At 47.1% G+C, this 16,540-nt stretch overlaps 1 protein-coding gene across 9 annotated transcripts in view; it reads right to left on the bottom strand.

Moving 5' to 3' along the window:
- Positions 1-16,540, bottom strand: part of KDM6B (lysine demethylase 6B) — a 511,446-nt gene that overhangs the window by 134,114 nt on the left and 360,792 nt on the right. Inside the window, exon 1 of one of the 9 annotated variants that reach the window (XM_069218692.1) lies at positions 11,017-11,609. The exons of 6 other annotated variants lie outside the window; for them this stretch is intronic. The gene's annotated coding sequence lies outside the window, so the exon portion shown is untranslated. Of the gene's footprint in view, positions 1-11,016; positions 11,610-16,540 lie in introns of those variants that run through there. 2 more of the 9 variants (XM_069218689.1, XM_069218690.1) reach the window with 2 other exon arrangements.

Below are 16,540 nucleotides of genomic sequence, written 5' to 3'. Positions count from 1 at the left end.
CAGAAACATTGCAGAGGATAGTCTCCAGTGCAGTGGTTCCCAATCTGTGGTCTGGGGACCCCTGCAGGTCATTGAAGCCTCCTCAGAGGGAACGTAAATGCTTAGAAAAGTAAAAAATATTATTAGACCAGGTCCCAAGCTTTCAATATTTTCCAATAACGATTCAGTACTGGTCCCTGGGTTCCAGTTATGATAAAGTGGGGGTCGCCAGAAGTCAAAAGGTGGGGAACCACTGGTCCAGAGGAACTCCACAAAAAAGTTATCCATGGGAGGTTGAAAGCACCACAGGGTCTCATTTTCTAACCTGAATGAAAGCGCCATCAGACTGTGTAAAGCAGGGTCACGTATAATTGTGTATTTGGGCTGAATTCCCAAGTAGTTCAAAGAAGGTGTAACAAACAAAGCCCTAAGACAAAGCTCAACTTCCTGGACCACACTGACATCTCCATCTTCAAAAACTGAAGCAGCCTTTCGTCTAGGCTTTTATATTTCTTGCTATCCATAGGCGCTCGGCGTTTGACTAGGTATGAGGAAGAGTAGATCAGAATCGGTACATGGTCAGTGCTCAGCCTCACTGCATGGTTCTGTCTGTGATACTAATGCCTAAATTATTTACATCACTTATTGTCATGATGTGCTCAGCGTAGCCATTGTTTGCATTTCACACAAAACACTAGTCTTTACCAATAATTTAAGTTAAAGTTCACGGAGTTTGGGTCACTGTATTCTGGCCTCTGACAGGAATTTGCAGAAGGGTGTCTATGCCTCACACAAACAGCCTTTTTTGCCTCACACAAGGATGTATTTTTCTGCAGGGCCCTGTTGACCTCTAAGTCCAGGGCAAAGGTAGCCCACTAATACAAGCGTAGGGGTAGTGCCTGAGTACGTCTGAAGGAGGCAGGAAATAAGTGAAATGCGGGTCTGCTGCCCATTTAATGAAAAGTCCAGAAAGTAGAACAGTAGTAGAGCATACTACAGATACACACCGGGAATTCTAGATGGCTACTTACATTTCACCTTTATCTACTGTGTGCATCTGAAAGGCAGTGAAAAGAACACAGGTTGTGCTTTGAATCCATTTGGTGGGGTGTTGATTATGATAAGTTAATGGTGGAGTGAATGTAGAAAATGTTATATTTGCATGTTGGGGCTGACATTATATTGGGATTAACAGGACTGGAACTGTAAAATGCTAAGGGAAAACAGGATTGTGTCTGCTTCCCACAAACTTAATTTTGGTATAAAAAGTTGAGAAAGTATGCGGGGGCAGTCCATTAAGTATGGGGGGCAGTCCTTTAAGACTTTTTGCTGTTATCAGTGAGTTGTTCTTGCTTTATTATAAAACCAGTTTCAAAGAGAAAGCATACCTCTTATTTAACCTTGAATACAAAGGAGTTGCCATCCTTTAGCTCATTGTCCAAAGATTCAATTTCTCTGCCCTGAAACAAATTACTTGCCCCAGAGTCAACACTACTTTGTATCTCCATTGAATTCACTGGTGTTGTACCCCACAATAAGTACACAACACCCTTGGACACAAAGTAGAGGTCTGCTACAATAACCTATGGCAATTCTAGATAGTGTTTTGTTATTGCTTTGCAAATGATTATCAGTGAACCAGAGACAATGGTTGTAAATTATTTTTTAGTTTCACATATTTGCTTAGAATATAAATTTGATTCAGCCTATGATTGCATTATTTCAGTATTAAAAATGTGGCCTACTTTTTGGACTGGCACTGGTTCATTTGGGTTTACTTTGGGCTGGTCGTTCAACAGATTTGGGCTTTAGAAGGCTTTTAAAACATGGCAACACTGGCCCAGGCCCCAGGTACAGCGGCAACTGCACGCAGAGGTATCCGGCAGCATAAAGTGCTCAGCGAGGGCCACGAAAGGCAAGGACACCTTGGGAAAGTGTGGACCGTGAGGGCTCCTCCCCCCTCTTGCGTAGGGATGGCTCCTGTGCAGCCTAGAGAAGGTTGCAGAGTCCATGCGCACTGGAGTCGATTCACTAATGCTTCTGGTACACACAGTATTATACAGGGTGGGTATGTCGGGCACAGAAATACTGCCAGGAAAGTACGTGCTGGAGGCGGATAATAAGCGTACGGTACAGGAACACCTGCCCTGGCCAAGGGTGTTCAATCATACAGCACACACAAGTCTTTGGGCTTGTGGAATTACAGAATAACAGACATGTGAAACAGTATAGAATAATGTACAGGATTCGCACGGTGACAGCACTGGCACGTGAAGAAAAACCTGAGTCAACGGACAGTATTGGCACATAAAGTGTACAAAAAATGTACATCATGGTACTCCAGCTATATGCAGAATAACATAACGGTATGAAGTGTGGGCTGTGCACGGGTATCCTGCAACCGTCTGAAGGGTGAAAAGTGGCAGAAACTGAAAAGCGAAGGAGACAACACGGAAGCACACGCGGATACAACATACAGGGGGAGCAGGGCGAGTCTTTCTGCAGACAATAATGGATAAGCTGTGCATAGGGTGGGTCTCCTACACATGCAATATCCAGAATACAGAATAACGCACTACAGTGCCCACAGTAAGGAACGACGGACTTATCTGAGGGCCCTTCCCGACAACAAGAGGTTATTTGCAGTAAATTGGAGCCAAACTTCAACCCCCCCCCCCCTCCCCCCTCCTCCCAGAGAAAAGGGAGTCTCATGTTGGCAGCCTGAGCCCCCGCGGTATGGGCGGGAGGAAGGAATCATGTGGCATGTCTTAAAACAAGGGCCAAGAGGCACGGCTTACAACCGAGGCGCTCACAAGACACTTCCACGCTCCACGGGTCAGAGGGCACATGCTGAGACACTAGTGTCCAAAACGTATGGATGGCGTCAACGAAACACGTGCTTGCCACAAACCACAGAGGGGCAAGTGCACGCGTTTACTGTAGGCGCTACAGGGCGCGGGCTTGTGAAGTGAGCAAACCACATGTTCTTAAGAGAAGGGCCACGCAGCATCTCATTTAAACCGGTGCCACGCAAAGGTGGTCTACGGAAATTTCCTAAGGCAGGCGACACAGTGGGTCACTTGCTCGGCATGTGCGTCCCAGGGGTCAGGGCGGAGCACAGTAGCCAGTGGGACACGTGCTTAACCATACTTGCCCGGCAGCATGTGCCGAGGGTCACAAAGCTTGTGATAGTAAAGAACGTACTCATAATAGGAGGGGGCGGTGCAGACAAGCTCAGTCAACAGACGGTTCTCAGAACTTTGTGTAGTTAGGGGGTGAAAACAAAAAGAGGTGACTAATTTTGCGTAATCCCTGCGAGGAGCTGAAAGAAGTGATGAGTCGCCTGGTGACAGTCGGTGAATCAGGGCTCCGCAATACTCTACTCACGGCTGTGGTTGGGCTCACCGCTGAGACCCGTTCAGCCCGGGAAACGCAGCCTGCAGGTGCGAGGGAGCAACGTGTCCGGGCCGGAGTCGCCAAACCTACACCAGCGCCCGCGAGGGAAGAGTTTAACTCTACAACCGAGAACAAGAGAACTGGGGGTACAGGGCGGTGGCAGGCACTCGTGCAAAGAGGGGCCTTCGAGCAGCAGCTAGGGGTGGGCATGTCCTCACGGATCGGATCACACATACTACGTGCAAGGCCAGGGGGCTCCTTGTGGCAGTCTACCCTCAATATCCACATCTCACTCCTGAAGGAGCGGCCCTAAAAGGCCAGAAAAAAAAAACTCAAAGCTAGCTGCACTTGCTGCCTACACAGAAGTATTCGGGGAGTGGTCAAGCCACTGACCGGCTTGTGAAACATGGACTTTCACCCATTCGCTAGTTGTTAAAGTGCATTCTCTGTCACAGGGCCTTTATTAATATTCAAACACGTGACATTCTTCTTTTGGGGATCCTGCGTGTACATGGTGACAAGTCTTCTGTGTATGACTCCACCAAGTACAGAGTACTGTTACTAGAGGTAAGTACCTGCCTTCTCTGTACGGAGAATCTCTCAGAAAGTAAACAGTAAAATATAACCACACCTGCAGAATCTCTTAATTTTCTGTTCGCTCCTTTAATGAAGATACTCAAGACACAAAAGATCAATCAATATGTTACAGGTAACTATAGTCCCCCTTTCACAGATTCACACGTTCTGTTCCCACGGTAGACGCAATGAGCAGTGCAATGGTAAACTGTCTGGAAAGCGTTAACATGCTCACATTATTAGCCTATTTGCATCATTTCAAACAACAAAACTTCAACCAATCAGAAGCAAGCTCAGAACCAAAGATCCTCCAGAGGCCACCATGCTTCACATCTTATTGTACAAGTGTGAGAGGCGATAAAATAGGTGAGGTATGCCCATAAATGAAGCTGCGTAGAATTACAGCTATAGGCAACGTTTTCCGTATCCAGTACTGGATCATTGATAGATTCACATGCTTGATTCGGAGTAGGAAGCAATAAATACTAGTAAGCATTTCCTAGTGGACAGAGGATAAATTAAAAAAGGGCTCACCTCAGTGAAAGAACTTACAACCGCCTGTTCCACTGTAGCACCCATCTTCTGAGCCCAGGCTGTAGTGATGAGTAAACATGTGCCAATTCGTCCACTTTGCTGTCCTGATAATGTTCATAAGAGGGTTACAGGCAGTCGCGGTCAGGGGGAGCCTCTGGATTCTTTATGCAGGCGTCGATGTGGGGATCCAGGGGGGGTCGTCTCAGGCTACTCACGGGGTCGCAGTCGCCGGGGAGTGCTCCCTGTCGTGTTTGTTCTCTGGATTTCAAGCCGGGGGCGTCGGGAAGTCTCACGCTTCCGGCAGTGAACGTGAAGTCTTTAAAAGTTGTTTCTTTGTTGCAAAGAAGTGGCTGGTTTTGAGCAGAGCCGCTGCTCACAGGAGTTTCTTGGTCCTTTAGTCCAGGGCAGTCCTCTGAGGCTTCAGCAGTCACTGGTCCCAGTCGGATGCGTCGCTGATTGCAGGTTTTCGAGTCAGGAGACAGGCCGGTAGGGCTGGGGCCAAAGCAGTTGTCGTCTTCCGTCTTCTCTGCAGGCTTGTATGTCAGCAGTCCTTGTTTCTTCAGGTTGAAGGAATCTGATTTCCTGGGTTCTGGGGTGCCCCTAAATACTAGATTTAAAGGTGTGTTTAGGCCTGGACGGTGGTTACACCCTCTTTGTGCCTCCTCCCTGTGGGGAGGGGGGCACATCCCTAATCCTATTGGGGGAATCCTCCAAAACTAAGATGGAGGATTTCTAAAGGCAGGGGTCACCTCAGCGCAGGACGCCTTAGGGGCTGTCCCGACTGGTGGGTGGCTCCTCTTCGTTTTTCTCATCATCTCCTCCAGCCTTGCCGCCAAAAGCGGGGGCAGTGGCCGAAGGGGCGGGCATCTCCCCTAGCTGGGATGCCCTGGGGCACTGTAACAAAAGGGGTGATACTTTTAGGCTCACCGCCAGGTGTTACAGTTCCTGCAGGGGATGTGTGAACAGTACAGGCTTTGTTCCTGGCCAGAGTGACAAAGGCACTCTCCCCATGTGGCAAGCAACTTGTAAGTTTTGTGGCAGGCTGGCAGAAACTGGTCAGCCTACACTAGAAGTCAGATTGGTATTCAGGGTGAATCTCTAAGATGCCCTCTGGGTGCCTGTTACAATAAAGTGCACACTGGCATCAGTGTGCATTTATTGTGCTGAGGAGTTTGATACCAAACTTCCCAGATTTCAGTGTAGCCATTATGGAACTGTGGAGTTTGTGTCGGACAAACTCCCAGACAATATACTCTTATGGCTACCCTGCACTTACAATGTCTAAGGTTTTGCTTAGACACTCTGTAGGGGCATAGTGCTCATGCACATATGCTCTCACCTGTGGTATAGTGCACCCTGCCTTGGGGCTGTAAGGCCTGCTAGAGGGAGTGACTTACCTACGCCACAGGCAGTGTGGGGTTGGCATGGCACTCTGAAGGGAGTGCCATGTCGACTTAGTCATTTTCTCCCCACCAGCACACACAAGCTGTGAGGCAGTGTGCATGTGCTGAGTGAGGGGTCCACAGGGTGGCATAAGACCTACTGCAGCCCTTAGTGACCTTCCCTGGCATCAGGGCCCTTGGTACCAGTTACAAGGGACTTATCTGAGTGCCAGGGCTGTGCCAATTGTGGAAGCAAAGGTACAGTTTAAGGAAAGAACACTGGTGCTGGGGCCTGGTTAGCAGGGTCCCAGCACACTTTCAATCAAAACTTAGCATCAGCAAAGGCAAAACGTTAGGGGGTAACCATGCCAAGGAGGCATTTCCTTACAAGGCACTCCAGCTAACAGGGCAGTTGGTGAGGACAAACTTCTTGTCAAACGGGCTGGTACAATCTCATGTAATGGACAGGCAGTTTCATTATGACAATACTCTATGTCAATACAGATCGCCCTTTTTTTATAGGGCCATAAGCTACAAGAAGTGGATCTGACTTTCTAAATTGCTTTACCTTAATACAATCTTAAACATCTTCTTACATCCAGGATAACAAGTGCTCTTTCTGCTGCATCAGCTGGATTCTTGGACATTTTTTTGAGAACCTCTGGTTTATTTAGATTAAAGTCTGATGGTACGTTGGGGATAAAATGAAAATGTGTCCTATAAAATTACTTCTCTCACAATTGCAAGTATGGTTCCCTAGTTCTAAAAGCTTAAATTTCAAATCCTCTTCTTGCAGAATTTAAGGCCAAAAGTAAACCATTTAAAACAATATTGTAATTCCACTTTGTGTACTGATTGAAAAAAAATGTGTGATACGTGGACAAAAGGACTATATTGAGTTTTCATGGAGATGCCCCAATAGTGAAAAAGGCCTAAAAGTCCTTTAAGGAATTCTTTTGAGTCTTCTGGGCAAGAGATATGGCTGTTCCACTGTCCTACTGAAGTGAGACATGGCCACTAAATGGATCTTGACAGATACAGGTCCAACGATACAACATGATGTGTCTAATGAGCTGCAGAGGACTATACGTTGGCCCAAAAGGTCAACTAGGCATTGAGATGGATATGGGAAAACTATGCTGTGACATATGTTCAGGCATTAAATGTGTTGAAATGCGTTTTTTCTGAAATTAGAGTCACTTTTGGTGATTTATTAGTCTGAGTGGTATTCAAACAAGGTGTAGTTTAGGTCATCATAGATGTCAATGGCCCACTTGTCAATTGAGCCAGACTTAAAGAATTCTCTTTTGGAAAGATCTTTGCTTACAGAGTCTATGCTGTCAACAAATTCTTGGTCAAAGTTCCAGTCATGTTATCGTTGACAGGGTCATTGTCGACAATTTCGGTTTCTCTAATTCCAGGGATATACCTTTTTTCCCAGGGTGCTGGTGCCACAGAATTCTTTTTTGAGGTAAATCTGTGATTTAGTAGGACTACGTTTGGACACTGACATTTCTCTCTGGAATTCCCAATGAGCCTTTTAAGAGGTTCCTTGGACATCCAAGGGATCCCTTCAGACATGACTTATGAGATAGCATCCTTCCAGAGAATTAGCTTTTTTATGGGCTTATTATTAGTTATTATTGAAGAAACCATCACAAACCTCATCTGAAGATGGCATGACCTTGGACTTTGCTTTCTGGAGCCTTAGTCTGTGAGGGCTGTACTGTAAAAAGAAGAGACAGATCTTAAAGTCCTTAGTTTTGTGGTCAGGACAGAGGCAATAAATGCATTCCTTGTGAGGGCCTGAAAAGGTTGTATGAAGACTGAGTCAATTCCCTTTACTCATGACATGCAGTAGAAATTGGAGTTATTGGGGTCTCTGTTGGGAGCGGTGTTCTATGAGTTTGCTTATCGGTTGACGTTTGGTACTTTTGAAATTACACGAATAGGTTCAGAATGGGGCCATGTTAAAGCTTTCCAAGCTCACTATATTTACAGTCGATCCCCAGTTCAATGACTGGGATGATTTAAGCATGTGAATCTATGAAAGATCCAACACTGGGCTTATGTTGAGCCAAAGACAAGATATAGCTCCAGACACAATGCTAATCATACAACGGCCATTGAAACTTAGCACAGTAGACTCCTCAGCCCGGGTCTCATTGCAGACTCGCATCTGGAATTACCTATGCCATCCCCCATGTTCTGCTCATTGTAAGAGGGTTTCTAGGAGGTTGTAATATTGATGAGTGCAGAAGGCACTGTGAAAGGTTTGTCAAGATTACACTGAAATGAGTGTTATGGACAACCCAAACCACAGGGGGGGGAAAAAAACAGAAACTGGAAGCTTTAGTTAGGCTAAACGCGCCAGTTAATATTTAGATACAGGTTGTTCTGTCAATGCCCTTTAAAATCAACAACAGTAAACTCTCTCGTAGAGATGTTTCCCACCAACAAAACACAAGATGTAGGCAAAATCCACCTACATCTTTAGTGCCCGCATGCATCGATTAGTGAGTGTATGCCCTAACGTCTGGAGCATGAAGTTGTCCCAGCACAGCGGGGGACCAGGCTCCAAAAAACCTGCAGAGAATAACTCACAGGCGAGAGCTTGCGGTAAGAGAGAGTCCCCGTAATAAAGTGGACAGCAGTTGACAGGGGCGAGACACTCCCATCTCCTATGGCACGAGACTCCCACCAATAAATGGGAGGAGAAATACTAGTCAGTCTGGGGACCTGTGGCACTCAGGCCAGGCAGAAAGAAACCCCTCGTGCTCAGTACATCCGAGGTAAACAGAAGGCGGCGAGACGCCCCAACCAATATGGTCAACACCCCACTCATCACAGTCTCAAGAAGTGACACTGCACCCAGCGAGCCAAAGTCATTAGCCCTTTCCGGGGGGAAAGCGTAACTCCCCGTGTAGGGTTTTACGGGAATCTGTAACAGCCTCCTACGAGGGCTCACTCGAGGCCCGTCCCTAACAGAAGGATGGGATAACTCCTGGTGAGTGGACGAAGGGCCCCAAGGTACCTCAGCTGCTCCGTTCTCCATCTAACTAGAAAAACAAATAGGATTTACATGCGTGAGCCCTGCGTGCGTGTTGACAGTCGGGTCGTGCAATCAGCGATGCACAACAATGTGTGCATTTCCGCAATGTTTGTAGAACAGGGTCCGCTGTACCGCGCTCCAGACAAGGTCAGCGCCACAAAAAAAAACAAATATTCAACACCTTCGCCTCCCCCAGTGCCAACCGCAGCAATCGGGGTTCTTACCCTGCACTCCGCCGAGTACGGAAACCGAACACAAGTCTCTCTTTAGTAGGCTCGACGCGATACCCCGTTTTATTTGGAATCCTCGTTTCTCATAAAACACTGACTTTTGGTCAAAATGAACGATATGTCCCCCCCCTTTGACAAGTGAGACCCGGAGAGCTCATAATCGCACCCGATTTAAGCATCCCGCCAAGGAAAGTCCAGATCCCCTCCAATTGAGAGTGGGGCTGGGGGGTGCGTAAGGAGGGAGTGGGGGGTGAAGCCTCACCAAACAGATCAAAGGAAGCAACAGGGTAGAGTAACACTAACAGCCCCTGCCCCACGGGGCCGAGAAGGGCTGCCCTCCCCCTCAATCCAAACACACATGTCAGCACAATGTAGCGCCATCTCCAGACCCCGCCCCCAGCGAAGGGGGGAGGGCAGTACTCTCATCCTTCCTCTGCGTGAATTGAGAAAAACACTGCCCCTCCCACTCCTAAAAAGGAGAAAAGGAACTGCCATCAAACAGGCTCGTAAGTAACTTTTGCTGTCGCCGCTACTGTTAACCTAGTGCTACGAAGTGAGACACGTGCCAATGTAAACACATAGTAAGGAACGGGGCCTGGGAGACAAGGGCGTAGACACACCTCCATGCCTATATAAACACAAAGTAAGGAACAGGACAGAGGAAGCAAGGGTCTGAAGAGAGACATGGGGAAGTAAGGGGCTAAAGATGCACGGGGTAGACGGACCTCCATGAAGTAAGGGGCTGAAGATGCACGGGGGTAGACGGACCTCCATGAAGTAAGGGTCTTAAGAGAGACAGGTGGAACAAGGGGCTGAAGATGCACGGGGGTAGACTGACCTCCATGAAGTAAGGGGCTAAAGATCCACGGGAGTAGACTGACCTCCATGAAGCAGGGGGATGAAGATCCACAGGGAGTAGACTGACCTCCATGAAGCAAGGGGCTGAAGATGCACGGGGGTAGACTGACCTCCATGATGCAAGGAGTTGAAGATCCACAGGGTGTAGACTGACCTCCATGAAGCACGGGGTTGAAGATGCACGGGGGTAGACTGACCGCCAGGAAGCAAGGGGTTGAAGATGTACAGGGGGTAGACTGAGCTCCATGAAACAAGGGGTTGAAGATGCACGGGTAGACAGACCTCCATGTCCTCCCTGCCTGATATAATTGCTAGCTCGGTTTTGCAGCTCATGCTAATGCCCACATCGTTACCCACAACAAAAGCCACGTGACAGGCACATATACTGTAGCAAGAGCAGCCATAACACCTTGCCTTAACTGGCACAGTCCAGTAAAGTGTCCAATCATTACTTTAGTAAGCGTGACCTTGTACTCCATTTCCCATAGTGCACTGCGGCGGACTCACTGAAGGCTGACATGTGAGGCAGTGTGTTGCCACTCTCCTGTTTCAAAGGTCTCCAACCATGTACACTGTCATCTCTAGCAGTCTTCAATTGGCATACAAATCCTGCCCTATATAGGCGCTTCCTATGAAGGAGCCATTCAATTTAGCATGTAGCGTCTACCATGGCCCTGTACGACACTACGAAATGCACAGTCGAGCACTAAGCACCCCGTGCCCCGCAGCCTCCCCCGGACCCCACGGCACAGACCTCCAGCCGCCATACCCTCTATGTGCCACCCATAAAGGCGCACTGCATTCAGCAGCACCACGGGACATCTCATGTTATGCGCGCACTACTACAGTCTGCCCCACGTAGTAAACCCAACTCCTCCCTCCCTCAGTCGTCTTTGCACCCCGCTAGAGGACTTAATTCTCGGGAGTCCAGCCTTTTCCGGACTGCACCCCAACACCCTTTTCCTCATCCGTGCTGCCCACACCCGCTGGTCCCAGTGGCCGCACTCACTCGGTATTGACGTGGATCGGGGGACTCCTCTCTCGGCACCCTCGGCTCCCCGCTGAGCTGCGGATGCTCTGCTCCTCCCGGGGTCCAGCCGGCCGCAGGGGTCCTGGCACAGAGCGCCTCCGGCTATCCACAGACCCCGCGCCGGGGATCCCGTCTCTCCCGGGCTGGGCTCGCCTGGGTCCTGGGACTGGCTCCGGTGCCGGCTTTGTGAGGACAAAGTTCTGAGCTCAGCTTCCTCTTGTGTCTGTGTCCCTCCTCCGCCTTCCTCCCTCCCACCCCGATCCTCCCTCTCGCCGGGTTCCCACCCTGCCCAGGTCTCTTACTATGCCCGTCGTGCCGCCGTCTGTCCGCTTCGGCCTCAGCTGCTTGGGTCACCCCCCATCCCACAGCCGGCCTGTTTCCCCCCGCGGTCCTCTCTCCCAGGACCTGTGGCTCACGCCTTCTCGCTCCCTTGCTGGTTGGTTTCTGTTGCGTTAAGTTGCTCTGCTCCCTCTCCCAGCCCCGGCAGGCCCTTATCAAGTCTTCTTGTTCTCAGCACTCCTCCTCATGACTCAGCCCTTCCTCCCCCTCCCTTTCACCCCCCACACACACACACACACACACCCTCCCCGAGCGCCTCACACACACACACACACACTGCAAACATCTGAGCAGCCCTTTAAACTTCATTTAAAGAGACAGGGTGAGGTCACTGCTCGCGGTCCGCCTACCACCGGGATTCCCACTGCTTAAAGGGCCCGGGCGCCGCAATGCTGAGGCACAGCACAGCCACCAAAGGCGCCTGAAAATTAATTTATAAGGTCGCTTTTAGAGCTCTCTGTGTTGAGGAAAACTTTAACGACTACTGCCCACGACAGAACAAAATCGTAGTTCACTATATTTCGAATGAAGCATTAACTGTAAACATTATTTACTTTTGCTTTTTTATATAGCGTGAACATTATCAATACGTATTAGCATGCTTCTCAGTAAAATATAGGGTGTTGCATGATTAAACAAGCACTTGCAATGCAATGTGTCTCGTGTTTGCTCGCTATTACCGTTGTAAATTCCTAACTGGACTTTCCCTGCCACATAAACTGAAAATAATAAGTAAAACAATCGATATAAGCGAGCCGACTGAAAGCGCCACGGCCGCCATGAGCATGAGTGCAAAGGAGAGACACAAAAGGAAAAAGAAGTTTGCTCACAGTCAAACATATCAGCAAACGCGGCAATTATCCACCTAACAGGGTAGATGGCCAAGGTGGTAACAAAACTGCCCCAAGGAGGGACAAACGTAAAGCATTTACCAATGATATCAAAGGGTTTTTGAAAGGCAAACCCATGAACGAGTTAAAGTGATGGGCGTTCAGTGGGCGTGGTTAAAAGCCCACAGATAGATTACAACAGGCAAGGGGCTTGCATGCTTGACCTCAAAATATCTGAGGGTTTTTATATAGAGTGGTTACATGGGTTGGCTAACAATAAAACATAGAAAGTTAAGAAACTCTAAAATTGCATGGTATCCAAAAATTACATAAGATTGTTATATAGCGGTGGGATAGCACATTCCCACTGGAGAGGTTAGTTGAGATGTCATGGGCTACAGTATCTTTGATGGAGAAGGGATTTCAGCTTTGTTTTCAAGATCGCCTACGAGGTAGTGCTGTGTATTTTCTGATCTAAGGAGTTCCATATCGTGTCTCGTTGCCTGAAAATGATCGAGTTGTTCCCTTTGGAAAGGCTGGAGGTTCTAGAAGCAGTGTTTATGCATTTCGCAATGGTCTACTAACTCCAGATAACTTAACTTTATCCACCAGCTAGCTAGGAGTGGACATGAATAATTGCTTGTGGGTGATACAGGCCATCTAGTATATGGTCTAGACTTCAATGAGCAGCCAGGCGGGAGTGACCAGTAGAGGGGTGATGTGGTCATCATTCATTTTGGCTCCATAGACAAAACATGCAGGGGCTTGGGTAGACCAGTCAAAGACTTTAATTGGTCGATTCAGGAGAGTGTCACTGATTGAACAAGGGTTTTCAGGTCTTGTTCTGTATTGTAGCGGCAAATTCCACAGAGAAGACACTGTTGATACTGCACATTTCTTGCCATGGTGTTGTAAGTTGAGCTTTTGCCTAGGGTAAACCCTAGGGATTTGGCTTTGTCAACAATGGTGGTTTTGCTGTTAACTATGTTAATTATGTCCATCCAGGATTGTATCAGAAGTGTTAATTTTGAAGAGGAGATCAGGAGGAATTCGGTTTGGAAGGGTCCAGTTTTAAATTATGTGAAGTCATCCAGTCTTGAACAGAGTTCAGGGAGCTGGTGAGGTGCACAATGTAATTTGGAGAGTCAAACTTCAGATAAAGTTAGGTGTCATTAACATACTGATGATATAAGATCTCAGTCTTTCTTAGCGTAACTCCAAGAGGCTTGATGTACAGGTTGACTAAGAAAGTAGCAAGGATAGAACCCCGAGGGGTGCATTGATTAACAGCTATCGGTGTTGAGAAGCAATCTTCAATTTTATCTTCTGTAATGAGAAATTATTCAAACTATCTAAGGGCCACTCCATCAATGCCCATTAGATGTTTGAGTGTGTCAAGAAGAGTAAAATGGTTGACTACATCAAAGGCTGTTAATAGGTCATGCTGGATCAGGAGGCGGAGGTCGCCAACGTCTAGGACTTGAAGAGCCTCCTCTACCACCTGAAACAATTCTGTTTTGGAGCTAGAGCCCTGATTAAAACCCCATTGGTATTTGTCTAGGAGGTTGTAGTCTTGTTTGGTAAGTTGGTCCACTACACGTATTTCGATAATTTTTGCAAGGAAAGGCAAGTGGGAAATAGGACAAAAATTGTTCAGGTCATCCTTATCTGCAGATTTTTTTTTTTTTTTTTTTTTTAGGAGACTTGTCCACTCTTGAGGCAGTCAGGAAATGATCCTTGGTTTAGTGAGAGATTCACAAGTTTTGTCCAATAGGGAAGCATGTATGTGTAAAGGACTTTGGTAATGTTACCCAGGATAGCGTCCACAAAGTGGTTTGAAGGTTTGGCCTTTGAAATTATTTTACATAGGAGTCCCTCCCTAATTGGGTCAAATAGTTGCCATGAGCCTTAGATTTGCACACTATGGTGGGTGCGGTATTGTCATCTTGGCAAAGGAGCAATTTGACTTTGGAGCCAAGGAATAGTATATACTCTTCTGCTTTCATGGATGGGTTGGCACTTTTGATGGAAGTGGACATGGAGGGGCTAGTCGCAGATTTGATCAGATCAGAGTTTCTTGGCTGAGTCAAGGAGTGATCTAAAGTGATCTGAATTCTCAAAGAAGCTATGTCTTTTGTATAGTGATCTTGCATTTTGAAGACAGGCGAGGTTAGTGGTGGAGGGCAACTATATCAATATTTTCACTGGTATTCTCAGTGCCTTTCATTCCCTCATATAAGGCCTAGTTGAACCATGGGACTGTTGGTTAGTGTCTTTTCTTTTTCTGTTGTTGCAGAGCTACCACATCAAGCAGGGCTGATAGACTAGCAAAGCAGTGAGCAGTCAAGTCATTAATATCTGTAGTGGGGCTGAAGGGCGTAGTTCCTTCTGTGATGTGCTGCTCGGCAAGCTGATGTTAATATTCTCGGTGTCAGAGAACCTCGTAATCGCCCTTTTCTGTCGGCCCCTGGTCACGGAATGTGAGAATCATGAAGAGAAAGGAATGAGATAATGCTCAAGCCAGTCTACTAGTATGGTTCATCCACCAAGATCAGGTCTTCTTTGGAGACAAGTCTAGTATAGAAATTTTCAGGTGTGTTAGTTTTAGGATGTGTTGGTTCAGACGGTGTCCAGAAAGAAAGGAGGGCAACTGTCTGATCACAGAATCTTCTGTAATGCCCCAATACATTTTAAGTCTCCAAGAAAGATAATTTTGTCACCAAGTTGATCGGCCATATGTGAGATCCCTATATTCCTCAAAGAACATTGTTTTATTGCCTGGTGGAATATATATAATATTTAATCTAAAATGGTTAGGCATTGGAATATGGAAAATGAGCAGTTGGGTATATCCCTGTACTGTAGGGAGTCGCTGAAAATGGCTGTGATGCCTTCCCCAATTTTACCTACATTGTTGTTTCTGATGATGGAGTTATTAGGAGGAGGCAGTAGGTCAAATATATTGTGGGATGTGTCACTGAACCAGGTCTGTGAGGATTAGGAGAACAAGGTTGTAGTGTGCGATAATGTCTGAAATTACCTACTTGTGCATGACTTCTGATCTACAGTTATGGAGCATGCATTATAAAATCAAGGGTACTGATTTGGTGTGATAAATAGCAAAGCTTTCGGGGTAATAGCAATAATGTTTACGTAGACTAGTTCTGGTTGGTGTTTAGGTTGAGTCAATGAGATGCAGGGGGTGTATAGTGTTCATGAGAGCAGACATTCTGGAGTTAAGGTCGGATAAGGTGAGAACTGAGTTGAACAGGTCTATCTATTGTTCTGGGGCGTGCAGAGCTGTGGAGTGTGCACGTTATGGCGATCATTTAGATCTCTTATGCCTGGAGGCTGACTGTCGTAAATAGGGTTAAGAGAGTTGAGGACCGTTGTAAGAAAGCGTCGCATTGTGAGGTGCTGAACCCAGGCTTGCAGTTGGGAACTGGTATGACAAGTTGGTGTACTGGGATTGGTTCATGGTTCAGTGTCAAGGTGATACTGTGGAATTTTGGAGAGGCGTGCAGGGTGGAAGTTGGTTTTAATTGTGCGTGTACTGTCAAGGTCTGAGGGAGAGTGGAGTTCGTTGGGTGAGCATTCAGAGTGTGGAAAAGGATCTCCTTGAATGGATGATCGAGACAGAGCAGAGTGCAAGGTGGTGTGTGAGCAAGACATAATAGGGGCTAATGAGATCATTGCCACATTTGAGTGTGTCTTGTTGAATAACATGCTCCAGAAACCCCCCCCCACACAAAAAAAAAATAAACACGAAAGAGGATGTTTTTGCTTCTTTATCATCTTTTGCGAGTGGTTTTGCCCCTGGCAGTGATGGGTTACCTGTAAGCATCTGTGTGGATGATATCGAAGACTGTGCTGATTCCATTTTAACTTTATCAAACGCAATTGGGTTCCTCAATCCCGGAATCCCGGCAAGGGGCCGCGTTTACCTCACTATGTAAAAGGGGGGACATGTCTAGACCAGCTAACTGCAGGCCCATCAGCCTTATTGGTGGAATTCACAAAGTCTTCAGCCGCATGGTTCTGGCAAATATCAAGGCCTGGAGATCAGAGGACGATATCACAAGTCCCTTTCAAGCGACGTTTAGGGCCAAAAACATCAACGATATGCCAATTTTTTTCGGTTTCTTGCGTTATACTGGAAGATGGTTTTGATTAGCAAAGGCAACATTTTTGTTGCCTTTGTTGATCTAAATTCTGCTGTCAATTTAGTTCCGAGGTTGAGGATGTAGCAGGCCGTAAAGGAGATGGGTGTGCCCTACGATATTGTATCTTTATTGATCAGGCTCCATGTTAGAATTATGCCCGTGTCAGATGGG

Source organism: Pleurodeles waltl, chromosome 12 (assembly GCF_031143425.1).
Source record: "Pleurodeles waltl isolate 20211129_DDA chromosome 12, aPleWal1.hap1.20221129, whole genome shotgun sequence".
NCBI lineage: Eukaryota > Metazoa > Chordata > Amphibia > Caudata > Salamandridae > Pleurodeles > Pleurodeles waltl.
This window is presented reverse-complemented; position numbering and strand designations above follow the sequence as displayed.